The following is a 12,127-nucleotide window of genomic DNA, read 5'->3' on the forward strand; positions in this document are numbered from 1 at the left end:
GAGCCGAGCCGAGGCCGAGATAGCTAGCGGCGGACCAATTCTTAGCGGTCCTGCATCTCTCCCAGCGGCGTGTGTGTGTCGGGGTATCCATTTTCCTCCAGCGCTATTATTCATCTGTCGATTTGGATTTTCCCGGCTTCGGATGCCCGGCGGGCTACACTAATGGGGGAAGAAAGACGAAGAGAGAGAGACGGCTGGTGAAAAACCCATTGCCGTTGTTTGGGCGATGTTGGTCACCCCAAAACAGGCCGTCAATCCGGCCGGCGGACACGCATTGCGTCAATCGCACCGGGCGATAAGCGGCCCGGAGGACCCACAACAACAACTTAATCAACACGCCACACAGCTGGTGGTGCTGGTGGGGTCCAGAATGGGGGTCTGAGCATATAAAATAGTAAAATACGAGACCGTTTTTCAAAAAACCTGCCCAAGGTGCTGCTCCTGTCCATTATTCGCCGTTCACCGTTCGTCGTTCGGTGCCAAACGATTATTAAATTTAGCTCCAATCCACTCGCACACACACACACACGGACACTTCTTTCGGTGGACATTGTCGCTTAAAATACGCGGTCAGGAAATCGGGACACCTCGACATCAGTGTTCGGCATGTTCGGCAATTTCGGGGGTGAAAGAGTTTGAAATTTATTTCCCGCCATTAAACCCACCGAACGGAACCGCTTCGACGGAACGGCGCTCGACGCACGCACCGTCTGGTGACGGATCCTAATCCCCCCCCCCCCCGCCCCGGCATACCCCCGCCCACACACACACACAGGTTTGGCACTCTATAACGAGCCAAATCAACATTCCGGTCCCGTCCCGCGGACGATCTTTTACGCACTACGCACTCTCGGCGGAACGATCCGCCACTATCCGGTCCGTTGGCGAATGTGGCCATTACCTTGCGGGTGGCGGGCGCACCGTGACTCCAGTGAGGGTAATTCCGTGTCAATGATGCGTTTATGCGTTCGCCGCGCGGACCCTCAAACGGATCCCGGTGCCGGTGCTTGGAGCATGATTTACGGAGCGGAAACGGGCGGCCAACGAGCCGCGGCAAGCACTGGCCGCGTGAAGAATCGGCTGCAACGTATTCCGTCTATTGCGGCAACAATTGTCGGCTACCAAACAGCTGTCCCCACAGGGGTTGTTTGTTTCATGGATTGTGAAGGAATAGTTGGTTTGTCGTCCGCCATTCTCATGAGATGAGCAGCCCACCGAAGCCTGGCGAGACGTGTGCGTATCAACGTATCGTTTCGTATCAATCTGGGCATTTCTGCTAGTTGCTAGAACCCTAGGACGAAACTTCCCCGTTATGTCGTTGTTAGGGCTAACTGTTGACCCTAGACAGGTGAAGCTCTAGACGTCCGCTCACTGGTTATGTAAGCCTAAGCTACATAGAAAAACCTTCAACCAATAATGTCTACGTCATCAGTATAGCCCAGGATCTTGGTGGACTTGAAGAAGATGATTCCTGAGGTCTCCACTCTAGAAACCCGGATCATTTGAAACATTAGTTCCTGCAGAAAGTCTGGGCGGACCTTTGATTGGTGTATCCACTGTATGGATTTGAAAAGTTTTCGCAAGACCCAGCATTGAACACTGAGAGTGTCTGCGTTGGACAGTTGGGCACACGATTTTTTTCTTTGGCTCCCAGAAACACTACTAGAAAATGCACCCATCCGTGTGGCAGCAACAATTTACTGCAGAGCCACCGCGCGCATCGAGTCTGGCTTCCTGCGTGTCCTTTGACTCGGAAGTAAAGAAGTTCCAGGCCACGGCTCCCGGCCGCGAACTAATGGCGTCCGCTCGGTGTGGGCAAAATTATGCACGTAATTAAAATATTTCGCCCGCCGTAAATAATTAGAAGAAGTTACTTCTGCTACGATAAATACTTCCGCCACCGTCACGGCTGGTTGACGATCGGCTGTCCCCCCGGGGGTGGAAGAAAGCAAAAAATTACGCAAGTCCTCGTAGTGCCTCGTACCAGCGGGAAAAAGTATCCTGGGAGTCGGATCGTAGTAGCGACCAAAAAAAACACCAACGATGACGACGACGACGACGGAGGTACACCCACTTGTGCCGGTCGCAGGGAAACCTCACAAAAGGGCCGCTGAAGGGGAGAAAAGTTGAAAAGTGCATCACTACACCGCCAGCCCCGAATGCAGGCCGCAGTCCCGCACCAAGTCCCGGGCGTGTTCGTCGAGGGCGAGGGCATTTTTCCGAGCGATTACGTGTAATTTATTTTCTCGCCTCGCATCGCCATCGCCACGGCAGCAGGAGCTGGCCCACAAAGCGCCCATACAAATCCTGCCAGATAATAATCGCTTTTTGCGTAACTCGTCAAAAACGGTGCGTAATTACGGGCCGGTGGGTGGCTGGTGTCCCGAAAACGGTGCGCTTTCAATGCATCCTGTCGGTGGCGACAGAGCTGAAAACCATGTTGCGGTGGGTTCAAAAATGCATCCTCGGTACGATTTAAACTCAAACTGGTCCCACTTCAGAGTAAGTGCATTCCGTTTAACTCAATTTGTTCAAAGTGTCCCGTATCAGTTCCCAGCTTTATCACGTTTTAATGCCGATCGTTTAATCATGGACAGCGTTGAACTAATAAAAGATCAATAAGGACTTCAATTGCATCGTGGAGTGCTATGGTAAATGATAAATCTGAGTTCAGAGTTCAGAATTCTGAGTCTTAACGAGTTTGCCATTGATCTTACAGTCCGCCATCGTTTTGATCTCAAGACGAAGTTGGCACATTTAAGACCACGAAAAAGGACTTCAACCCCTAATTGTTATTAATAGTCTCTTGCCATCATTTGCTTTCGAGATAATAGTTCGGGTTTAATCGTCTTACTTTTTGCAATGTAACCAACGAAACTGTAAACAACGAAGTGTCATCTGCGCTGACAGATAAACGAAACAAACAATGAACAAGTAGCCTTAGCTGCCTTGGCCAAATTTTCAAACTTGTCCTTAGCTTGATGTCCAAACATTGTGGGGTATTTTGAGTGAACATAAACACACCTCAAAGTTGGGCGGAAGCCAGCCCCCAGTGCCGTGGTTACCCATCGTTACCCTCGTTCGCACGTTAGTGCCCCCACGTGGCGATGCTCCATGATGCTTATGTATGGTTATGATGGCGTAAACTTATGTGTCACATCGTAAACAAAAGGGACACATTGTGTGGCTGTGGCTCATTTGTATTTGCGAGTCCCGCGACCGCTTGCAACCGCCGTCTGCCCGCTTGTGCATCCCTCGCAGGGTCGTTGATTTCGTCATCATCACCCTCCAGTCATCATCATCATCATCATCCAGTCATCTTTCGCGCTTCGGCGACGGATCCCCGGCATCCCCGCAAGATAGCATCTAATGAAACATGCCTTTCCATTCTCGCCGGCCCGTTGTGTCCGTGTCATGTGCCCGTTCCCCCGCGGACCCCATTGCGTCGCCGCCGCCATAATGTGCGCCATTCTGATGGTTTATTTTTTCGGTCCGCGCGACGTTTTGTTTCTTTTGAGAGGAAAAAGGGACTATTCATGCCGTGCGCCACTGTTCTCTCCTTTTATTCTGGTGAAAGATTTTCCTTTCCATTCACGACCGGGCGGACCGTCGGCTGGGGAGCCGACAGGCGGGGCCTGTCCCTCACTTCCGCAAGCCGGATTTTCCATCGTTTCGCCTTTGTGAAGTCACCACCACGGGAAGCATCCCGGAAGGGGACAGTGGCGAAACAAAACGAAAAAGGAGAAAATATACGAGAGAAAATCCCGCGCCACAGGGAAAGGGACCAACAACAACACGAGGAAAAAAAGCAACCCACAGCGTCCGCGTACACAGAAAAGAACAACATAATTCCGTCCCGAGCGACCCGGGAACGACGAACCATAAACCCATAAACAGGTTCCGCCGTCGGCACCGTCAGGCGGCGGCAACGCCGACTTTGGCAACGCAACGCGATCTTCGCTCAAAAGGAAGCACTTTCTATGGCCGGCTTCCGGAGTGAGAGATTTCCCGCCTGCCCGTCCGTCCGTCCACCGGTGTCGGTCGGTCCCGGTGGCGATAAATCCAGAACGGAAGCTGCCAACGCTGCGCGTTGCGGGCAAGACAATGATTTTTCTATCACTTCCGCCGGTCCGCTTTCGGCGGCCGTCATTTGTTCGCTGGTCCCGGTCCCGCGGCCCCCGGGACGGGAAACTCGCAGACGGTTTAATGAGTCTCGAAATAATATCGATGTTTTACGATCGAGTCCACGCCACTGCCGCCACTGGCGGGAGTTCTTTAGTGGTCGGTTTTATTGGAAAAATATGAACTCGATACTTTCTCCATTTGCGAGTGTGTTGGGGCGTAATCTGGGAAAAGTCTGGTACTGGGAGGGCAGACAAAAACCATCGGCGCACGTCTGGCACGATTAAGAAATGGTCGTCTGATTGTTGGGACAGAATGGGCAAAGTTTCTTCGCTTCGGAAAGACGGAGTCGCGTGATGCCAAAGCGAATCGTTGGGAGGCTTAAGAAAATGGGTTGTCTAGACATTTGTTCGTGGCAACAGAAACGTTGTTGGAGTGTAGGATCAATGACAAATTCGAGTTTTCAGTAGGCATAGTTTGTCATTAGAGACAAGCGCTACTTGTCACAACGTGTTTAAAGCCAACAATTGGAAGCATTATTCGAGTCGAATAAAAACATTATTTAGGTAATAATGTTTCGATACGAATTTGAAGCGATTGTTGTTGCATTCGTTGTCCGTGTTTGCAGTTCGATACAGTCATCCTTTTTAAGGCAAACTTTTCTCTTCAAAAATTCCTTGCAATAGACAAAACATGGGAGTATAGCGCTTAGTGCCAGATCTTATCCACAAGACTATTTACAACCCTGTTACGAGTTCAGCACTTAAAAGATAGTAGATTAGTAGTAACTGGAAAGGTTCACATGACCCTTTACCTTATGTAGACATCGTGTCCTTCTCTGTGTCCTTACTCAAGTATTCACAAATAAATAAATAAATGCATCTTCCAAAGCGAGATGCATCTTTCTAAGCAGTAAAGGCCAATATTTTGTAAAACCGCCTTAGCATTTAGCAAATTGCCATAAGGTTGTGAAATTAGCATTTCACTCTCGAATGAGCATTTCTAACCTGCACTGCACCGAACCGGCGAAACCGGACAAACCGGAGTTATTGCGATTTGGTCCGATTTCGATTCCGCGCTCGGAGATTACACCACCATCATCGGCAACATCATCAACTGTCCCAAACGACTTTCGAAGTGCAACGTGTTGACACTCTGTTCGCCCACCACACGGCAGAGAGATAGAGAGAGAGAGAGAACGAGAGAAAGATCGTGTAATTTGTTGGGCCAATAACGGCGCAAACGGCTCAAGGCTGACAAGGGTTTGCGCGCGCGCCAACGACAGATCCTTCCTTCAAACTCAATGCACACACCATAAACCGCTTTCAAGTGACGCCTGCACTGATTTATGCCGCGAACAAATCCGCGTGTGTGTGTGTGTGCGGTCATCCGTTTCTTTTTTTTCCGGAGTGTGTTTTCCTTCGCGGCCACCACGGCTGTGACAAGCACATAATGAGGGCTTGAATTATTATTTGGTGTCATAATTACTCCCGCCACAGGTTGCAATAAACAGACCATGAACCAGAGTGTTGTGTGTGTGTCTGTGTGTGGTGGTGGTGTGGCCATCCTCGCGCTGGCCACAATGCAGTTGCAGTGCCACAGGAAAACGTCAATCCGTCCGATTGCAAGTCGTTTGTCCCGCGATCTGTCCGCGGCCTGCACGGTCGACCTGCGGCATTGTGATGATTGATAGCCAATGTACCACGGGAAGGACCTCTCACGGCGCACACCAGCTGGTAGTGCGCCAAGCCAACGCCAGCGCGACCTTATCGTTCGCAATTCTTGGCACCGCTCGGCTCGACTCGGTCATTTATTAATCCCTTCGCCCCGCCGGCCGGCCGGTCGTGTTCCGCAGGCCGGATATGGGGTGGCAGCTAAAAATATGCCGCGCAACACACACACACACACACATTGCCGGAAACAATCAGTCCACGTTCTCACTTTCGGCCTCATCTTCTCGGCCGATGATGTGTCTTAAATAAAATAATTCAAAACACACACCTTGCGTGTACGGCAGAGGTTTCGGCAGCGCCGAGGGCCGAGGATTATCCGAAATTGGCAGGGGAACCGAAGCGAAGCACCGAGGCGAAGGACGTAATTATCTAAATGAATCCCTCGGTGTTTCCTTTTTTTTGCTGGCCACCCAGGACTCGCATCGTGATATTGTGTTGGGTGTTCGAGGGCGAGGGCGAACACCCTCAGGAAGGAAGACGGCACATAAACCAACACATTCCGAAGCCCCCGGCTGGTGGCCCGGAGCCCTGGCCCTGGAATCCTTTCTACTTTATTAATCTCGTATGCTGCAGCCGTGCCGACCCGAGAAAGCGGCGAAAACATACATTCATCCTCCGTCCGTCGGACGTCTCGGATCTGAAGCACACACACCCAGCACCACCACACAGGACCCCGGTGCGGCGAACACAAATACACATCGCAAAACAAATAAAAATCGTTGATAAATAATTCATCTGCACAAATACCTTATGCTCATACATCCAGAAAACTCTTCTCGGGCGGACCACACGCTCCCATGGCCACGTGGCCTCACGTGTGGGGCCCACCGGCAGCACATCCTTACACTTTAGCTCCCCGTCTCGCTCTCTCCCGCACACACACACACTCTCACGCGACGCTTATGTGGTGGCTGACTGGCTGGCGGAAGGACGACTTGGATGGCTCCCGCTGTCACTCGTCCTGCTCCCTGGCAACATTCGCACACAGACACACACACAGGGCAAATGATCGCATTCTCGCGCAACACAGTCTCGGCGTCCCATTTATGTTCTCGGGGCAGGCGGCCCCGTTTTTGTTCTCTTTATTATCCCGCTCGGCTCGCGTCGCTCGAACTCCATTGCACACATAGTGGCAGAAGGTGGTCCGAAGGTTTTCCTTAGCCACCCACCAGTGCCGCCCCACCGCCGGCCCACCATCACACAAAAGCTCCCTTTTGTCGGCACCGCCCGCCCATGTGCCCCGGGTTCCGGACCGGGCACCGTGAAGGACCAAAGCATCTTGTGGCCACCCGCGCATGTGGAGCGTTTGTGTGTGTGTGCGGGGCGTCCTTCATTGTGGAAGGTTCTTCGCTCCACACACACACGCAATTCTGGCAGAGAGAGAGAGAGAGCGCACGAGGCGCGAGTGAGTGGAACGGACCGAGAACGGAGCCCGACGACGATGATGGCCTCTGGAAGACGAACCGAACGAACGAGCATGATCTTTGTGTATTGTTGATTTTACTCCGCTCTCCTGCGCCATCACCGTCATCGTAATCATCGTAACAACAACGGGCGGGCGGGCGGGTAGGTGGTATACATAAGGAGGCGCAGCCGTCCGTTTTCCCCGTCGGGACCGTCGTTCCGGGGGGCGGATAAAAGAGAAACACAATTCCCGGCAAGAGCATCCCGGGCCAGAGGAGAGTCCTGCCTGATCCGAATGCTTCAAAGGAACCAGCTCGTATGGTCCCGCTCTATCGCTCCGCGGAGCCTCTCATTCTGGCGCTAGAGTCCTGTCTGATCCGCGCCCGGCTGCGGCGGCGGCTGAAGATGAAAGCGCGCGCGGTGGCCCTTACAGTCCTTTTTGTCCTGCGAGACGAAAGTTTTTCGCATGCATGAATTTTCTTTTATTTGATGTTTGTTTTTGTGCTCCTTTTGTGGTGCCCGTCGTCATCGTTCGCCCGGGTCGTTGTCATCCACGCGAGTGCGCACGTGGCGTGTGGCGGGGTGCCGATGGATGATGAGATGGCATCACCGCAAAAGGATACAATTAATTAGGAAAAACGCCGACTGCGGGGCCGATGGTGCCGAGGGTACTCTAGTGACGAGGCCGGATGGAACCGGAATCGGTATCGGGGGGGACACAATCGCGTACGGATCGGGCTCGAAATTTGTGGCTTTCGATTAAAAAGGAAAAAGTGTTTTTGCATCACTCCTCGTCTACCGAACCAGACCGGATGGCGCTGGGCTGGGCCGCCGTCCGCGACCTATTTTATGCGTCGCGCCGCGCCCCACAGAAAGAGTTTTGATTAATCGCCGCGGACACGCCGCATGATGTCTAAACGCTTTAATTATCCTGCCCCGCAGCGCTGATTGCAATTTATGCAATGCGAATGCGCGTCCCGATCCGATGGCCGCCGGCACCACCGGCGCACGTCTCGCTCGACTGGCCTAATAATCGCGCGCATCAAGGAAGTCGTGAACACCGTTCCCGCGACATCATCGGTCCGGTCCGGCGGTCCGGTTTCCTTTTTGATGCCATTCCGCCATTGCCGCGGGTGCCCGCGATTACATTTAATATTCCAAATATTTGCGCGTTGAAAGAGTGCACCCGTCGACGGGAAATCACGGAAGACAAAATCCCGTACCGTGCCGTGCCGTGCCGTGCCGGGTCCATCTCGGTCCAGCCGTCGGCAGTTGCTGCGCACCACACGGGCGATCACCATTCGCCATTCATAATTCACAGTCCGCTTCAACCGGAAATGTCATTTAATTACCTACGCACTGCGCTCGAGGCGGTGCCGGAGTACTGGCCGTGCGTGCGTGCTCTGCATGTAATGTTTTGATGTACAGATCGTCTAATTTTTCAACGCACCAGGCGACACTTTCCGCCTTTTGTAGCATTTCTCTCGACAGCTCGCGGTCCATTTCTGACACCGAATCTCCCTAGCGGCAAACGGATCATTTCCTGTCAACCTTAGTTTAAAATTCAAACCATTTAGTCACCGAATCCTGTTCATAGAACACCAACATTGGGCTGGTGGTTGTGGATTCAAAAACGATCATTTCATGCAAATCCGATCCGTTCGCCACTCACAGCGTGAAAGCCAACCGTACACCGGTCACCATCCAAGACCAGACCTGACTCCGGCTCAGACCTGCGGGAGACTCTCTCTGGGTGAAATATGTCATCCGTGCGGTGCAGTCATACGGGCTGGCAAAATTCATTCATCGCGGCGTGTTGTACTCCTTCGGCAGTCCTTCCCCCAGGCTGGCCCCTAGCTGCCAGCCTAATGGCCAGCAAATATGCTGCGTGGCGTGGCGATCGCGCCCGATTGTGTCTTGTGCGTATCGCACCGTCTCTCTCTCTCTCTCTCGCTCTGGTGCTCACGGTGCATCGTGACGCAATCCATCGGCCGGGCCCACGGCAACCACGGTGACACGATGGAGAAATAAATGCCCGAGACAAATACAATCTTTGGGCGCGGGGCGCGGTGGCAGAATTAATGCGCGTTCGAGAATCGGTGTGATGGTCTTTTAATTGGGACACATTCTATATTTATTTCCCACCACATCGCGCCTTCAGCTGCCTTTTTTGCGTTTCCGGCATTTGCTCCGCGATGACTTCCGGGTGTGTCCGGGCAGCCCCGGGACGCACTTCTGGCGATCGTTACGCAAGTGGCTGATTCTAAACTCCGCGCCAGCCAGCCTCGTCTCTCGAGCAGCCTTTCCAGTAAACGTCCGTCTGAAGGGCATGGCGAACCGCTTGAAATGTATGGCCACTCGTGAAGCTCTCCGCGAAGAGAAAGCCTCCTCATCAGCTAGGGCAAAACGGAATCAATTACCACGGTTACGCATGTTGCTGAAGAGCTTTTACTAGCTCCGAGCGGAGGAGTCCATCGGCACGTGGGTCCCGGGCGGCTCTTTACGGCTGACAACAGCGCAAACCAGCGGCGTGGCCGGGGCGCTTCCATCTCGTTCTTGTTCAATGTTTGCGGCAATTATCTTGAAGGGCCCAGCCCCACACCGTGGGTTCATCAGGGCCATTCAGTGATGGGCGATTGTTTTAAAAGTGTGCTCCGCGAACCGATTAAAGGCCCACCCCGCGGCGGGTTACCACACGGAGTGATAAGAACCGCGGTCAGCACGCGGACCGGACATTGCGATGCCAGAACAGTGGCCCGCGTGAATGCTCGTGTCAGCCAGTGTTTAGTAAACAATTGTCGCCCGCAGTACATTGTTGCACCGCGACAAAAGCAATAAACCCGGGCTGAATGTTGGCCCGAGGCCACCAAGCGGCTCCGGGGCTGGATGTGTGCAAAGATTTTCTATTATATTTCTGCAATATTTTTCTTCGCATTTCCTTACGATAGATTTATCGCAAACCGTACCCAAAATACCCATTTATTCTCGGGCAAATTTGATCCTGGAACCATTAGAAACCGGGCGGCCCTATTATGAGCCCAATTTTCCGGCCAATTTTCCTCCTTTTCGCAACTTTTTTTAGCTTGATCACTCTACTCTAAGTTTAGATATTTAAAAGGAGTTTTGTAAACCCATCTTGACAACCGAATTTCTCGTGGCCCTTTTAAACTTTTACACATTGTGAGTCTTTGCAAATTTATTTAGGGGAAAGTTTTCAACCCTCTGAGCGTGTTGGATAGGGGCTAACATTTTAAATTATATATTATATTTTTCTAGTTACTCTTATTGCAGTAGATGTGGTGCGATCATTACTTCATTCAGTATGAATCCTTTTACTGCACCGCAGCCGGTTGGCCAACTCTATCAAAAACACCCACCACTACGGGGCCACGGTCCCGCAGGGCTTTGGGCGCTAGTGCCTGGCCTGGCCGAGCTAATACATATTCTGGTCTCGTATTCTTTCGGTTTTATTTGTTCGGCTCCAAGCGGCCCCAAGAATACGTTCGTTATTTCCCTCCGGTTCGTTCCGCAGAAAATCCGTTCACACTGCACTCAGCTGACCCCATATTATTCGTAGTGGTTTTCCCGCCCCCTTGGGGCACGGGGTGAAACCGGAAGGGCTCCGTACTCCGCACTTTACAAGACCACCACTGCCATTATTTTTATTCCCAATCCTGTGCAGTGCGCGACGCCGCTCTCTTGCTCTCGTGGAGCGAATTCCAGCGTCCGAGAGCCACATACCATTTGGTACATTTAGCGCCCCTCTCGCTCTGACTGCAATGCTATGGCCAGCATGGCACCAACAGTCCTGGACACTGTCCGCACGAGTCAGTTTTTATCGTGCGACCAACGCTTTGTTGGTCACGAGGCAGAGGGACAGAGAACGCGATAAGGATACAGGACGTGACTGGAGGCAAGGCACCTGCATTCATGTGTCCTCGGCTGTATTGCATGTACTGTATTGGCCGTTATGTCATGCGGCCACCGTCACTTAATCCAAGAAACCAAAATACCATCCGGTTCGCCGGTGACCGATTTTTGCGAAAACTTCAAATTGATTCCCTTCGGTGGAGTTGACACTGCAATTTGCATTTATTGCCGCCGCACGGACGAGGTCACCGCGCATTGTGCCACGCGACTGCAAACGGGGCGCCGGCCGCATCCATCGCCTACCCCTCTTCACCCATGCTAGCCTTGCTTTGTATTCTGCAAAACTTCTCCTCTTTTCTCCGCCGAGAATCGCAGCATCCATCTTCTCTCTCACTCGGGCGCGCGCTTGCGCACGCTGCTGCCGTCTCTTTCCCTCAACACATATATACACAAAGGCCCTACGGAAGGATCTGTGCCCCCCGGTAGACAATTCCGTCCGCTTTCCGATCTGCCCGTGGCCGAGACTCTGAAGTGGACACGCCAGGAGACAACCAATTTTGGGGGGCTAAGCTACGCCGAATAGCTCACCGAATATTTAACAGTCCTTCGCAACAACTGCCCGGTACTGCCCGAGTTCGAAGCTTTTCACTTCACACGGCGGCACGGCAGGTCTCGCACATCCGGCCTCCGGCGGCCTCTACGCGACGGCATCGTCGTACCATAAAGGACACTGCCGCGCGCCAGCTGGAGCAGAGCACGTGGAGCCGGGGTGGCCAGGACGTGCGGCTCGCCGGGCGCGCGCACATACAAAAACGAACCGGGAAAAGAGGGAAATAACATCGAAGCGTTTATTTTCATTACAATTCAATGTACGTATACAGGGGACCGGTCGGTCGGCGAGGCTCTCGTTGCTGCTTGTAGTTGAAGTTATCCTCCTTTATTACCACCACAACCACCGCCACCAGTAGCAGTGGCCTTTCCGCACGGCGGGGGCCGGT

Source organism: Anopheles cruzii, chromosome 3, assembly GCF_943734635.1.
Source record: "Anopheles cruzii chromosome 3, idAnoCruzAS_RS32_06, whole genome shotgun sequence".
In the NCBI taxonomy this organism is placed as follows: domain Eukaryota; kingdom Metazoa; phylum Arthropoda; class Insecta; order Diptera; family Culicidae; genus Anopheles; species Anopheles cruzii.